The sequence below is a fragment of the Podarcis filfolensis genome, assembly GCF_964270895.1.
Source record: "Podarcis filfolensis genome assembly, chromosome: 10".
NCBI classification, from domain to species: domain Eukaryota; kingdom Metazoa; phylum Chordata; class Lepidosauria; order Squamata; family Lacertidae; genus Podarcis; species Podarcis filfolensis.
In genome coordinates, this window is record NC_139612.1 from 799,617 (window position 1) to 816,468 (window position 16,852).

The window sequence follows — 16,852 nt, forward strand, 5'->3', positions numbered from 1 at the left end:
AATCAACCATAAATGTAGGTGTTAACAAGGCTATTAGTCTGGAAAACACAGTTTGAAACAGAAGCTTTAAACATAATCACTTTAAATCTATAAACTATGCATTGTCTCACTGGACTGAACAAATGCAAGGTCATTATAAAAGCTACAGCACAGATTGCGCAGGAACAAGCACCACATTTTTTCCACAATAAACTTTTTGAAATCAGGAAGAGAGTAAAGAGAGATCACAAACTCACATTCCTGAATAACATAGCAAGAGTTCACTTCCCAGATAACATCATCCATTTTTCTTCTATATTAGGAGATTTAAAAGGAAAACAATGTACATGTGGAATTTGAATGGTTTTGATAGGTAAAAAAGGTAAAGGTAAAGGCGTAAGGTAAAGGTAAAGGTAAAGGCGGTTAAGTCTAGTCAAATTCAACTACGAGGTGAGATGCTCATCTCACTTTTCAGGCCGAGGGAGCCGGCGTTTGTCCACAGACAGCTTTCCAGGTCATGTGGCCAGCAGGAGTAAACTGCGCAAGAGAACACCATGACAGAAGCCAGAGCGCATGGAAACGCCGTTTACCTTCCCTCCGCAGTAGTACCTATTTATCTACTTGCACTGGTATGCTTTCAAACTGCTAGGTTGTCAGGAGCTGGAACAGAGCAATGGGAGCTCACCCCGTCGCGGGGATTCAAACCGCTGACCTTATAATTGGCAAGCCCAAGAGGCTCAGTGGCTTAGACTACAGTGCTACCCACGTCCTTATGGTTTTTATACAAGCACTTGAGCTGGCTTTTTTAAATATGCCAGGCAGACCTGAAGTTCATGGAGGTTTTTTACATTAAGGAACCTTCAAATACAGAAACACAAACATTTTCTAAAGTAGTACAGATCAAGAATCACTCTACTACCTGATTGTACTTAGTTTGCAGCTCAGCTCCAAGTCAAGCTGGACAGATAGTAACAGGTCCAAAAAGAAATACAAAGAATAACTGATCTGATGGCTGAAAACTGCACAAAGAGCTTTCAAAGTATTGTTTTAACACAGACAAGCAAAGTTTTGATAGTAAGAAAGATCACACATGAAAATTGTTACACCACCTTGCTACTACATTCTCTCTGCTTACTGACAGTGAAGGGTAAAAACCAACTGCTGGTGCCAAAACTGAGTGCAAAAAATGTGTCATTAATCCCATAATCCTAATTCCCCATTCTTTCTTTAGCCCCTGAGGTAACTTAATATCCAATTTCCTGGACTGTGATCTTGTCAGCTTTCCAACAACTTAGATAGGACAGAACCTGGTTAATAGGTGTTCTCCCATCCAAATGCAGCGACTGCAGGAAGTATTGGTGACTCAACAGAAGGCTGCCATAATGCTGAGACAGTTTCAAACATGATGCTTCTCTCTACCACAGAGTGCACCTTCTGATCGGCAAGCTCTAGGGTTCTGTGGTTTAACCCACAGCAAAACCTACCTTTTTTCTATGCACACTGCCTCATAAACAACGTCAACGTTCTCTGACTGACTGAAAATAATAGAAACACACGAAGTAACATAAACAACAATTAAAGGGGGGGACTAGATAAACACAAACACACACCCAAGAAATCTAAAAAAGATTTTTAAAAGACACATAGGCCCACATTTACTCAAGTTACTTAAAAGGCCTGGGTGAACAGAACGTTCTTTACCTGGAGCTGGAAGGTCCACAAAGACAGCAGCAAGTGAGCCTTCTTGAATGCCACTACTGAAAAATCCTTCTCCTGGTACTTGAGAGTGACCATCTGGCAAGGGCACCCAGAGCAGGGCCTTCAAAGAGGCTTTTAAGGCTTGAGTAGCTGCTTGTGAGACAGGATTGTCTTTTGATAGTCTGGTCACAAGCTTTTAAAAGGTTTAAGCCAGCACTTTAAATTGGGCCCCCCAAAATTGCAAGCCACTGGCACTGATAAAACAGACATAGTATGGACTAACAATAATATTTCATCCAGGTTTCCCCCAGAAAGGTGATCCAGCTATGCTGATGATTTGTTGAGGTATATGGAGTCTATGGCAATGCAAGTGTTTTAGTGCTTTAGTTATCAGTCAATTGAGTCATAGAGGCAAGTCCCCAAAAGTTGGCCTATAGGGACCTAAGAAACAGATTAGTGGAAAGTGGAATTGCAGCACATTAAATATCAAATGCATGCAGCATCTGTGCACATACAGGGCTTCTTTCACTCACAAAATGTGAAGACTCTGCAGCCTAAGTGTCAAGCTTTTGATAACAGTGGTGATGGGCTAGCTAAACACATAAAAGTGAAAATTATGTGGGGGGGCCACCAGGTGGCGCATTGGAAGATGGCCGACAATAACATCTCTCCGACCCACACGAGGTAATTAAGAGGCTGCTATGGGAAGTATGCAGCCTTCCCGCCCCCCCAAGGAGATGGGGGGACTGCCTTGCCAGCGGTGTCCATAACGCACCCCCGGATTCGAAAGAAGGGGGTGCCCGGTCACTTGGCACAAGCCCTCGGTGAAGTCGGCTCTTCCTGACGCTGTCTCCAATCAGCGCCCAGGTTCGCTTTAGCTCGAAAATATAATTGGAAACATATAATTGGAAAGAAGCTAAAGCACATACTTCAGGCGAAGTTCGGGAGATAAGACTGCTGATTAATGGATCTCTGTGACGGATGGGACAAATAAATCAAGTGATGAACTACCATTAAGAGACTGGTATGTTTGGAGTGAAACGGAAGGGGGGTGGAGGAAAAAACTTTTCTTTTCTTTGCCTTATGTGAGTATTAATAACCCTCCACCCCAGAAAGAAGATCGTTGCATTTTATTAATCACAAGCAGGAATTCAAGAACTGTGTGGAGTGAATTATAGATCAAAGAGATGATTGGTAAACAACGGAGAATGGAGGAAATTTTTATGACGCAGTTTTAAATGGCGTCTTGCTACGACAGGCTTGTCTAAGAAAGACGGGGGGGGGAGGACCAGGATCATCGGAATGTGAATTATGATTGGAATGTGATGTAAACCTGGCAGAGCCCTCCTGATATACTTGGCAAGCCTGGGAAAATTAAAGGACAGACCGAGGATAAATTCTTTACGGAAGTGTGGAATGGCGGCTGTCCCTAAGAGATATGATTTTTGGAGAGTGTAAAACCCACACAGAGGATGTTTGTTTGTTTCCAACCCGCTTGTGAAGATTATCAGAGATTGCAAAGAAAGGAATATATGATAACAACAAGAAGATGAAGAAAGCAATAAAGAGACTATCTGGACAGAACTGGATAGAACTGTTTAATTAAAGCAGCAATATAAGTGATGCTTGGACCCCCAACAAAATTTGAAAATTTGGCTGTATAATTTGGAACTAATGTGATTTGGAAATAATGTGATTTGATTGGCCTGTTAATAAAAATTATGTTAAAAAAAAAAGAAGAAAATTATGTGCGAACGTAGTATCATTGAGCGGTATTTTGGCTACAAGACCATTTTCTTTCACTTCCACTGAAGAAAAATCGTATATACACATTGGGATAGATAAATTGTAAGTTGAAGGGCAATGTATACCCAAAATGATCCCACAGAGAAAGGGTCCAAGAAACAGTATGTCCATTTACAAATTCAGTAATGATTGTGGGCTAGTTTCCAGGATATTCTACTGTCCTGATTTTCTGAGAAGTTAAGTGGATATAATTAGTGTTGTTTCCTGAAATTCAGGAACATGTCCAAAAGGAATTGAACAAAACATCTCTAGATTCCTCCAGTGACAATAAACAAGCATTCTCCTACTCCTAACATAAATGGGGAATCTAAAGTAGCAAAGTAAGATTCAAGAGTGCTAGCATAATCACTCAAAAATCCTTTGTGTTATTTTTCAATCAACACAATTGCTTTAAGCTCAGCATCCAAAGAGAGCCCTGAACCTTAAAACCACCACAACACAACAATCATTGGGTAAAACTGCAATTATATAGCAGAAAGCAAGTAGAGTCAGCAAAGCCTATCAAAAGTCCCCAAGCTACATTATTTAACCCAGAGTACCCTTGGGGCTAATTTTTTTTTTTTTAAAGGTACTGGGTTTTCCCATTTTTCAGCACATTGAAGAAGTTGGCGATTCAGCATTACTATGCCAACATTCTTTTTACAGGCTATCAGGGAATGCCGTTTCACCAAGCCATCTTCTAGCTCAGTCCTCATTTTTTTTGGACAGAATTCTGGACACCCAATATCCTGAGCTTCTAACTGGCCTCACTGTGGAGTACCCTCCCCGCTATATTATATTTTAGGTACTTGCTTAAAACATTATATCTGACATTTTAAGACTTCATATTTTATACCATTGTCTAACAAACCCAGAAGTAAATGTTCCGGTTTGCAAACTTCCTTTTGGAAGCCAAACGTCCAACGCGGCTTCTGATTGAGTGCAGGAAGCTCCTGCAGCCAATCAAAAGCCACACCTTGGTTTTCAAACGTTTTCAGAAGTCAAACAGACTTCTGGAACGGATTCTGTTTGAGAACCAAACTACGACTGTATACGATATGAAGAGAAACCAGAGTTTGCACCAAAGTGAAAAGAAGCAGAAGTCCCAGCAAAGGAAAAATGGCTACAAAAACTTATTGAATATGCAGAAATGGCAAAACTTACCAGAATAATAAGAAATCAAGATAACAACCTTTTATAAAAGAATGGAAATAGTTTATTGAATATTTACAGATAATTTGCAAACTGATAAAAACATTGGCAGGATTATTGCAATAACCTGCAGTTTCATAAGAGTATATATTTAAAGTAATTAAATGAGCAAAAATGAATTTGGATATGCAGAAGATAATAAAAAATAAATTTAAGGAACCGCAGAAAGAGGGGGAAGTAAGTCAAACTTTGAAGTGTTAAACTTATTGTAAATCTAATGAAATGTATGAACTTGAAAAGTATAAATAAAAACTAAAAAATAACTAAAAAATTTATTCCATAAATAAATGGAACAAGCTGCTGTGAGGTCTCCTGCTGTTGGGCCACCCCCACATTTGCTGGGTGGGAGGGGAGTGCCAGACTGTGTGATGCATCACTCAGAGTGGCAGTCCCCATTTCACCCAGCAAATGTCAATGGGCGCCAGTGGAAGGCTGGCTCAGCTGGGGGCAGAGGCACAACTCCACTCTGTCAGGATATCTAGAAATGTTGTGACCTCTTTGCTGTGACTGGGTGTCCTTCGGGAAAGCTGGAGCTGAGAAACATTAGTGACTAATTTGAGAACTACAGATGAAGGCAAATTAAGATCTTTGCATAGGATAATAGTTCTCACCAATTGGTGCCTTAGCTCCCTGAAAATATCATCTGAATATGCTACTGTTTTACACAACCCTACATGAAACCTGCCCCTAAGTTTTTAATTTTCTAGCATGGTGCAGCACCTGGGATATTAGGCTTTAACAGAAACATGGAAGACTCCAGTTTAAAACTCTTTGGCTAGGAAGCGCATTGGGTGGGGCCTTGGGCAAGTTGCTCTATCTCAGCTTCACCTACATGAAACAGGTTTGCTACTAGGCCTGTGCGATGTATTGCTACATCGTTCAGTACAAGTATGAAGTCTGCATTGTGGTAAGCATTTCATTCAATTTGACCTGGCAACATATTGCAAACCGTGTTCAAAATTCCAGGGGGCAGTATAATTGTGGGCAATTTGAGTGGTCCCGTCCCTGTATATGGTGATTGCTGGCTGCTGCCTTCCAAGGGGCAGGAAGGGGAGGAGAGCAGGAGGAGCCAAACCAACTGGGTTCTATTGGAGCTGGTTCCCTCTGGATGGCTGCCCTCTCGGCTCCCTTTCCCCTCCCTTCTCCCGTTGATGGCAGTCTAGTGTCCCAATCCCTGCTGTGCCTTCCTTGTGGTTCGTGTCAGCCGATGGCAGAACAGTTCCAGGCTCAGCGCTTTGCCATAACTGCTGTGTTTCCTCTCCCCACTCTGGCTGCTTCGTCGCAGTTCAGCCAGTTGTCAGGCACAGAACTGCCCAGCACCTCCTTTTCCTCTGCCTGCCCCACTTTCCTGGCTTGACAGGCTGCTCCCATTTTCACACTGGCTGCCCCTGCTCCTTCACCCACTCACCCCATCTCCCCCACCCACAGATCTCCACGGCTGCTCCATCGCCCAATCTTCACGCAAACCCTACATAGTTCCATGTTTCAGACACTGTGATATCTTGCTATATCACAATGTTTAGCTGTCATGATGTTGAAAACCAAATTATCGCCCAGCCCTACTTGCTGCAATACACTACCTAATTTTTGGAGGAAGAGTGATTCAAATGCAACCCAAAACCTATGAAAGAAACTTACCCCATGGACCATTACTGAACTCCTCCTCAAGAATAGGGCAGCTACCATGTTTTAAGACTGGTATAGCACTAGGTGTAGAGAAGAATTATTTAGATTCAATGCAGCTTTTATAACGTAAGCATTTACTCATGATTTACAGTTCACCTAAACCTAATGGGATTGTAACAGGTAACAGCCGCTGTGTATTAAAAGATTAGCCCCTGTCCTTGAACAATGCGCTGAATTATACAGGCCAGGGAGAAACTAAAGAACCGAAACTCAGGGAGAAACAAGGTCAGCTGCAGGTTTTTCAGTGTTAGAGGCAGCTGATAATGAATCTTCACTAGCCATGCCAGTCATTTCCTTTTTAAAAGCAAAGGTAGTAAAATCTAGGGGGAGGGGACCTGCAATGCTTTTCAGACTGTTTTACCACATAAATTCTTCTCCCCTTTTGTTCTTCTCTTCCTCCTCCATGACTCTACACTTTCCGGTAATTGACTCTTTGTCAACTGTTGTATACAAAATGTATAATAGTTGGAAGCCTGAGTTTAATGTGGATACAGTATAAATATCTGCTATAGTTATATTTATACAAAAACATAAATAAAAAGCATTTTCAGGGAAAGCAATACACATTTTAAAAAATTGAAATATTCTAGTTTTAGCTGTTTCACACACAAGCAACACACAAATATTGGAATAAATTTTGTTCACAAGGTCACAGCAACAGCACAGTGTGGAGCTATGCTTCTTCAGCACTGGATGGCTCTCAGTAATAATGACCTCTAATTTAACTTTTCCCGGCAATAAAATGTCTATCTGGTGGAGCTGAGGTCCAACTCATCAGGGCCCAACATGTAGATGACTGCTATTTTAAATCTTTGACATTAGTTTAGAAAGGTCAAATTATTTACATTTTTATGTGCTTGAAAGCCTGACTATGTTGCCATAAGACACCGCGCTGTGTCTACAGTGTTCTTGTTCCACCACTTAATGGCCAGCCGTGCCCAATAAGAAAGCACCATTTTTACTCTCAACAGTCCATTAAGTTTACAATTAAAACAACAAAAGACCCAGTAGCCTACATATTGCAAGCTACAACAGCTTTCATTGGCTTTAACAAGAATGTAACCGAAAGCCTCATGATATTTCCCTGTTCTATGAAAACCTATGCCTGGTTTGCCCAAGTACAACATCTGAAATGTCAAGGTTACCCAGAGCATCTCCAATGGGAAGATTTCTGACCCATGCAGACCAAGTGACCTGTAAGAAATTGGTGAAGACATATGTGGCAACAGCTGTTGGAAATGGCACATTTTAGAGAGACACAATCTTCACCTCTGGATCTTAATGCTTTGTGTAATGCACTTGCTGGAGACGGGAATGTCGCACCAGCGCGGAAGGAGGAAAAAACTTAAAACACATAGCAGAGTTTCCAAAAAATTGACCAGAGCTTTACTGGTGCTGAAGGCAAATGAGCATAATGGTCACAAATCCAGTACATTTAGGATTGGCATAGTCCTAATAACCCAGTTGCAGCGCTTACAATAAAACTTACAAAACCTATACTAAGTCTAAACCATAACACTACTGTATAGCATACAGAACACTAGAACAAAGAGAGATAGAAAACAAAAAGTGAGTGAAATCCAGGCTCCCCCTGGCCTTACTATTATAGTCAGTACGACCTTGACAGAAACATAACTGAACCAGTTTAAACCAGCTGTACTCAGCTTCCCAGAGAAATAACCCAAAAATCAAAAACTTTCTTCCTGTTTATTGTACAGAGAAAGAAACATTTCACAAAGAGAAGAAACCTTATAGAACCCTCTTGAACTAATCAGAATAGGAAAGATCTCTACACATCAGATCAATACTTTCTGTACTAAGAAATGCAGGGAATGCCAGGCAATACAGGAATATCATATTGGCAATCAAGTGATGCCATAGGAAAAAAAATAGTGCCAATGACTAGGCCATCCCTCTGGACTCCTATCCTGCCTGCTATGGGGACTACAGTAGACCCCAATCAGCTGTAGGACCTGGAGGCCTGGCCAGGTGCACCTACTGTTTCTCTATGTATTATAGCAAAGACAACCAAAGTGAATGAATTTTAATAAGAACAAATGTAAGGCAGGAATCATCAGATGCACAATAAAGGATGGATGACACTTGGCTTGACAGCAGGACATGTGAAAAGAATCTTGGTAGAGCACAAGCTTAACATGAGTCAACAGGGTGATGCAGCAGCAAAACAAAAAGCTAATGAAATTCTAGGTTGCATCAACAGAAGTGTAGTGTTCAGCTCCAGGAAGTGATAATATTGTTCTATTCTGCTTTGGTCAAACTCCATCTTGAGTACTATGTCCAGTTTCGGGCATCACAATTTAAGAAGGATATTGACAAACTGGAATGTGTGTAGAGGAGGACAACCAAGATGATTAAGGGTCCAGAAACCAAGCCTCATGAGGAACGACTGAGTGAGTTGGGTATGTTAGCCATCTTAAAAAATTTAAAGAAGCTGTCATATGGATGATGGAGGAAGCTTTTTTTCTGCTGCTCTGGAGGGGAGGACCCAAACCAATGGAATAAATGACAAGAAAGGAGATTTCTCCTAACCATTGGGAAGAACTTTGGGACATTAAGAGTGGTTTGACAGTGGAATGGACTACCTCAGAAGGTGATAAGACACTCTTTCATTGGAGATTTCCAAACACGTTGGACGGTCATCTGTGGCCCCAGGGATCTTTAGCTGTGATTCCTGCATTGCAGGGGTTTGGACTAGATTACCCTTTGGGTCCCTTCCAGTTCTATGATTCTTTGGCCCCTGGCCACCCTAGCAGGGATTGGCGGTTGCTGGAGTACAACATCTGGAGAATACCACACTGGCTACGTCCATACTAGAGACACAACTACTGTATCCTTCACTCAAACTTCCAGCCACCACTACTGAAATGGAAGAAAGTAAAGAACAGAGCAGAGAACAGGAGTCCCTTGGGGTTGCAGACTGTGCTGAAGGAACAAAAAGGAGTAGCAGGATTTTCACCAAAGCAGATGAAAAATAAGGACTGTGAAGTTGGTCAAGGTAGGTTGGAGTGGGGAAAAGTGGCATACATTTAAGCAACTGTTGGGAGAATGTGAAGGGGCAGCAGGACTCACCACTGCTGAAGAGAAGTGGAAGCCCCACTGAACTGTTGGGATTTACTTCCGAGTAAAAGACAGCATCCAGATGAGGACTGGAAACAACTCTTTCCCCCCAAATGTACCCAAATTGCTTCTTTTGTTTCTTATATATTGTATTTTATTATATTACATTTTGAATTCCATAAAATTATACTCATTTTAAGCCTTGTGAAATTCCCCATGAGGTTTAATTCCTCCTTTTTGCCCTTCATGCCTCAATTCCCCCCTCCTACCCTACCTTCTTTCTTGCCTGGGGCTCCCTGTCCATTAGCTTCTGTACTGGGTTTTGTGAAGATTTTTTGAGTGTTCTTATTTGGCAGCCTTTTCATTTTCATTTGATTGAGACTTTATACTTATGGATATATGATTTATTTCCCCCCACCCCCGGGGAGAAATGGGAAAATAAGATGCAAATGCCTGCCAGTCAAGGCGAGGGTTAAACTGCTTGCCTCTCCCCGCCCTTTTTGGAGCCCTTAAGATCAGAGAGAAATGCAAAACCAAACAGGCAGGCACTGCTGCTATACTGCTCTCTCTCACAAACACAACAAGCACAGCAGACATGCAGTTGCTGCTCATGCTACCAATTTCTTGCAACAAAGCCTGTTCCTCTGGCAGGTTCAATGAAGACTTTGTTTAGTCCTGGGAGTTCCTCCTGGATTGTCAGCAGGCTCTGCATAATTAGCTGAGCTCTAAGTGGAAATATACTGGTGAAGCTGAAAGAGTTTGCTGGTTTGTGTGAGGGCTTATCATTTCTTATTGGTTATGAGGGAGGAGGAAGAGAGCAAACAAAGCTGGAGACACCTGCCTGAAAATTATCTGTAAAGTATCAGTGCAGCTGAGCTACCCCCTGGGAAGCTGTCAAGTCTCCACCTTTTGCTCACTGCATGTTGCCTTGTTGAAACACTTATCACTTTGTTATTTCAATACCAGTATTGATATGGTGATTTATCGCACAGCCCTAGCTCCCACCAGGCAGCTCCCCAAGACCATGCAGCTTTGTTGGGTGGGAGGCGCATCCGCTCGGAGTTTCACACCCTCCCCCTTTGCTTCTTGTCCAACACCCAAGCAGTCTTTCCAAAGCAAGCAAGGCAGGGCTCAGCTGGCGCTGAGGGAGGTTGGGAAAAGAAAGAAGTTCCTCCACTTCTCACAGACTGGCTCAGGCACAAAGCAAGCGACCGGAAATCTTGTTTTGGTCGTGTTTGAGCAGTTCCCAGGTGTGGAATGCACCTGATGAATGGGTACCGTATTTTCCCCTCTATAACACGTAGATTTTTTCTCCTAAAAAGTAAGGGGAAATGTCTGTGCGTGTTATTGAGCGAATGTGTGGTCCCTGGAACTGACAGGTGCGAGTGAAGGCAAAAATCAGGCAAATATCAAATCGTCCAGAGAAGGGAAGCCTTGAAAAGAGGAAGCTGCTGCTTTCCTGCATTATGCCTCAGGGTCTTACTGCCCACCCTTTTCTGTTTCCTTACTGTGTTTGCTCAAATGGAACAAAGAGCAGAGAAAACCCCTCCCCTCCAGGCAAGCAGAGGGGAAAGCAGAGCGTCCTTCCTTCTAATTCCTCTCCGTGCGTCTAGGGACTCGCAGGCAACATGCAGGTGGGGGGGGGAGAGAGAAAGAGCTAGCTGGCTGGCTTGGGTGGGTGGGGGAACTTTTGCCTTCCTTTCCTCCCTCCGGTAAAACCCCTCTCCTGCATTCTTAGCCGGCTGCTTCTCCGCACACCCCTCTCGGTGCTCCTTGTCCCTTCTATGTTTTTCCTTCCCTCCCCACTTAAAACGTGGTTCCAATCACGGATCCACATGGATCCTCAGCATCTTTGCATTGAGTCACCCCAAATTCACCATCAGATCACATAGCAATGATCTGATGCAAAAACAGGGCTGCAATGGTGCAAAAACATGGTTACAAAGCATGGATCCACATGGATCCTCAGGATCTTTGCATTGGGCTACCCCAAATTCACCATCAGATCACATAGCAATGATCTGATGCAAAAACAGGGCTGCAATGGTGCAAAAACGTGGTTACAAAGCATGGATCCACATGGATCCTCAGGATCTTTGCATTGGGCTACCCCAAACTCACCGTCAAATCACATGTCTGTGGCTGCAGCATGAAGCAAAAAAATGATACATCCACTGTTTCATTCAGAATTTTTTTTCTTGTTTTCCTCCTCTAAAAACTATGTGCGTGTTATGGTCAGGTGCGTGTTATCGAGCGAAAAATACGGTAATTTCAAATGCTGCTCTTAACTCTAAAGTCACATTTTTAAAACAGTATCTTCCCATTGAAAACAAGGCTTTAGGAACAGCAACAGACTCCAAGGAGTGTTCATTAAGCTTCCTGTATGCGCCCACCTATACAGTGGTACCTCGGGTTAAGGACTTAATTCGTTCTGGAGGTCTGCTCTTAACCTGAAACTGTTCTTAACCTGAAGCACCACTTTAGCTAATGGGGCCTCCTGCTGCTGCCGCGTTGCCGGAGCACGATTTCTGTTCTCATCCTGAACCAAAGTTCTTAACCCAAGGTACTATTTCTGGGTTAGCGGAGTCTGTAACCTGAAGTGTCTGTAACCTGAGGTACCTCTGTACTGAGACAACCATGAGTCCCTCAAACACAATAATTTAAATAAAAGTGAGTGGTTCAGGACCATCACTCTCCAGCCAATCCACCTCAGTACTTAAAATCTTTGAACTTTAATCGTTTATGCACCAGCATGTGAACAATCTGCTGACAGCAGAACCAACTCTGGAAGTCTGCAGAGGGCTTATCCATAAAATATTTTAAAGAAACAGCAACTTGAACAGTCACTCAAGTTTTAAAAATGCAGATAAATGTTCAGAATTCAAGGAAGAATGAAGGGGAGGGAACAACTGAGGATATAGCTGAAAGACAAGAAAGAAGTAGAAAAGCAATAAGACTCATAATTAACTAATTAGAAATAATAAAATTTTAAAATAAATTAGAATGATGAATTTAAGAATATTAACCTGGAATGTAAATGGCCTTAACAAAAAGGTAAAAAGATATAAGATAGAACGCATGATACAAAAACAGAATTTAGATATAATATACTTACAGGAGATACATGTTGCAAGAGTCTTTATAACTAAAAGACTTGGATTGGAATTTGTAATATCAGATAAATCTAAGAAGAGAGGAGTAGTATTATATATATAACCTAAACTGGAACCGAAACAATTATTTAAGATGAGAAGGGCAGAATGACCGCAGTACAAATAACATCACAAGGTGAAAAAATCATTTAATTAGAATTTATGCACTGAATGAGAAAAAATTAGAATTTTTAAAAATGTTGGAATATACTGACAAGAAGATAATTTTAATGGGAGACACAAATGGGGTAGTTTCCCTAGAAATGAACAGAACAATAAGAAAAACAGAAACAAAACAAGGGAGGCTACCCGCAACTTTTTAAAAACTGGTCGAGAATTTTGACTCAACAGATATTTGGAGATTTAAATACCCACTGCATAGGGAATACACATTCTTCTCAGAACCACATCAGTCCAGTGGAAGAATCAACTAGGCGTGGCTCTCGAGAGAATTATCTATACAGGCCAAAAAGGTAGAGATACAACCAAGAACACTTTTGGATCACAGTTCAATAATATTAGAACTAAAAGGAGAAAAGGAATACCCTGTTTAGATGGAGATTAAATGAGGAACTTGTAGATAATCAGAAAATCTTACAAAAAACAGAAAAACCCTGTGAGATTATTTTGAATTAAATTTAAATCAAGAAACAGGTAAAAAAAAAAGTGGTCTAGGATGCCAGTAAAGCAGTAATGAGAGGTTTTTTTCATCCAACAAAATGCTTATCAGAATAACATTAGAGAAGGAAGGAAAGAAAGAAAGAAAGAAGTATTGGATGAATTGATTAAAAAAGAAAGAGTTGGTTAATAACCCGGGGAATGAAGCAATAAAACAAACAATAAAGATGTTACAAACTGTTATGTTTCCAAGGGGTTGCTCGAGAGCAATCAGGCACATGCCTCCCTGGTCGGCTGTAAAGCCTCGTTATTGGTGCCAAAAACCCTTCACCATGCAGAGCGCCACTATTCCGTGGCTCGCTCATTCACTGGCAGAATCCGTGAGTGGGCGGGGCTTAAACTTTCCCCAGCAAAGTAATTTCTTGACGCCCAGTCTGCGCCTCCCCCTCTCTGCGCGAAACCTTACTGCGCAAGTAGGGCATGGGTAACGGTGGACCTCTCCCCTCCCCGCTTTGTCCAGGCAAGGTGTCCTGGCAACACCTCGCCTCCTCCGAACCCTGCAGCTCCTCTCCACTACCTTTGGGGACTCTCTGTAATCCATCCGGCTTTTCCTCTCTCCCTCCTGCACCAATGGCAGTTCCCCGACACCAACACAATACTCAATGATGTTAAATCAGGAAATAGAATGGAAAATAAAAAGGATGAAACAGAAAATTTTTGAATATGCTAACAAACCAGACCAGACAAATTGCTGGCATGGCACTTAAGGAGAAAACAGGGCATAAATTTAATAAATAAATTAAATGTAGAGGGGAAAGTAACAGATAATCTGAAAGATACACAAAGGCAAATTGTAGAATACTATACAGAACTGTACTAAGCGGATCCTGAAAACAAAGAGAAAATTGAAGAATATTTAAAACAAAATAAACTACCAAAAATTCCAAAAGAGAAAATGGCTTTTCTAAATGCACCCATTTCGACAAAGGAGGTGCAAGAGGCAATTAAACAAGCTAAAATAGGTAAAACAGCAGGGCCAAATGCATTATCAGCAAAGTATAAAAAATTGCAAGACTTTCTGGTACAACCACTTAAAGAGGTAATGGATGAGATATTAGGGACGGGGAAAGTACTAGAATCCTGGAAAGAGGCCTATATGACACTGATTCCAAAGCAGAATGCTGACCCACTTTTAGTTAAAAATTATAGGCCAATTTCTCTATTAAACAGTGATTATAAATTATTTGCCAACATACTAGCTAACTGAATGAAGAGGGTTTTAGTCAATTTAATTCATCAAACGCAGATTAAATGTTCAGAATTCAAGGTAGAATGAAAAGTACAAAAAGTTGTCAACTAGTAAAGGAGTTACAAAAAGATAGTATTAGTGCAGAGAAAAATCTACCTTAGTCCATGCTTGTTTTTTTTAAAAAAAATACACCTCTGAAAACTCCCCCACTGGTCTTAAAATTGTTGAAAGCTACTAAAAAAGTTATAAGAAGGGAAGCAGGCACCCCATCTCTGAAAGAAGAACAAAAAGTGATATTACACCTGTCCTTTGTCAACTTTTCATATATGGTCTTTTAAGCTTGCAGATCTTCCTCCAACTTGTTTTTATGAGAATATTATTCTTTAAAATTATCCTTTTTTTAAAAAAAAAAAGTTTTGCTTCTTCTCCACTGGAAAACAATGCTAAACTACACAATGGAAGTTCAGATGGAAGAATGCCTAGCATCCCAACTTCATTCAGCTTCAAATAAATAGTTCTAAGCCACCAACCATAGATGAGCAGACACTTTAGAAAAACTTTCCCCCAAAGAATCTCAGTACCTTAAGCAATGACAGCAGAGAAATGTATCGCAAGTATTATTTAACTTATAATCATGTTATTTCTCTCTAAGTCACATCTTTAGAGTGAGCAGATCCTTCTGTATTCTTTGCACACCACAGAAGCAACCAAAAGCAAGAAAAAGCAACGTATCTTGGTTTCTGGATTCTCTGCTCCTTTCCTTCCATAATTCAGAAGATTTTAAACAGCCTACTAATTAAAATACACACTCTGAGATTCATTTGCTGCCAAGCAGAAGTTGAAAGATGCAATTTGGACTCAAGTACTTTCTGTCCTTGTAACACAATGTAGTCAGTCATTTACAGAAAACAGCAACAACTCCAATATTCCGCTACAGAATTCAAATGACTCATTCTAGCCTTTTGGGGACAGACAGATTATGTGCTTCCTTTCTCCTCAAAGAATGAAATGGGGTTTTAAAGTAATGAATCTATTTAAAAGAATCCAAGCCAACAAGCTTACAGGAAAAGAGCAGCATATCCCGCTGCACTGCTGTTACAAAGAACTACAAATTTATAAGACAGTGGTGCACAAAATTCCTGAACCCCCACCCCCCAAAATAGCATCATAACAATTGAACGCTGGAAGAATCAGCCTACCTATGAGAATTGTTAACCATATTTCTGTTGCTTAAGTTGCATGCTAGGCAAATTTCTGAACTTTAGTGCAATAAACTTCTTGAAAAGCAAAGCACACATACAAAGGCAAAAAACACTTGAAATCTTGAACTAGCTGAACTATAGCTGAACTGGAAACATTTATTGCCTTCTAATTCAGCTGTTTTAAAAACATGTTTTATAAAGTTATGGAGTTAAATTCTTGCAGACTGATAATTTATTATATCATATATATATTTTTAAAAAATGAAGGCAGGTGCTGCCAGAAGCAGTTCAGTACTACCTTTTGCCTAAAATTAACCCGCTGTCAATTTCACTAGAGAGGAAATCTCTATAAACATACACACTCATCTCTCTTTCTCTATTTATCTTAATTCCCACCTTCCATGCATCTCACTAGCTGTTGCTTCCACATACCTAGTTAAACAGAACCACACACAGATTTTTCTGAATTATAGGTAATAGCTTTTATAGGTATAGGTATAGCTTGTAAGTAGGTATGAAGTAGGTTTGAATGCTCCTCATTCTTATGAGAGAAAAATTCTCCATTCATACGGCAAACTAGCATACTGGGGAGTTGGCCAGCCTGGATCTCTATCTTGACATACTAGGTTCTCTAAGTTCAGTGATGAAGCCTTTCTGATGTGGGAGAATTTAAATTATAGGTTGGCCATAACTCATTAGCAGAGCACATGGTTTGCATGCAAGAGGTCCCAGGTTCAATCCTGGCATCTCCTGGTGGTACTGGGAAAACCTTTGGGGCTGGGAGAGCTGCTACCAGCCAGTGTAGACAATGTTGGCTTACTGTAGTGGCAGCTTCCTCTGCCACTAAAAAAAGAAATCCTATCTTCTGGTTCCCGTCCTGAGCGACGGCGGCTCTCTCAACACTGGAGAGGGGCGATGGGGAAGGGAATGAAAGGGGTTAAATCATTCCTTTAAACCTCCCAGGGTCCAGGAGAGCAGGCTGACCCGCAGTCGCCTCAAGGGCTCCTCCTGGGAGGATCAGCACAGGGGCACACAGAGCTGCTAAGTCCCAAGCACCTTTGCCATGATGCAACCCCCCCCTGGACCGCCATCAAAAGCAGAGGTTCTCCTAACAATTCAGTCTTAACTGGCATTGAGAAAAGGTTCCTGCTGGAGAAGGACTATCCAGCAGCATGGAAGTGAGGTTTGAAATT

At 41.3% G+C, this 16,852-nt stretch overlaps 1 protein-coding gene and 1 long non-coding RNA gene across 4 annotated transcripts in view; one reads left to right on the forward strand and one right to left on the reverse strand.

The window, feature by feature from the left end:
* RASSF8 (Ras association domain family member 8) overlaps positions 1-16,852 on the reverse strand; it is a 108,953-nt gene that overhangs the window by 41,481 nt on the left and 50,620 nt on the right. The window lies entirely within an intron of this gene.
* Positions 1-16,852, forward strand: part of LOC310744292 — a 62,986-nt gene that overhangs the window by 14,588 nt on the left and 31,546 nt on the right. The window contains exon 3 of one of the 2 annotated variants that reach the window (XR_014539502.1): positions 4,192-4,826. The exons of the other annotated variant lie outside the window; for it this stretch is intronic. This is a non-coding gene — a long non-coding RNA (uncharacterized lncRNA). Of the gene's footprint in view, positions 1-4,191; positions 4,827-16,852 lie in introns of those variants that run through there. 2 annotated transcript variants of the gene reach the window in all.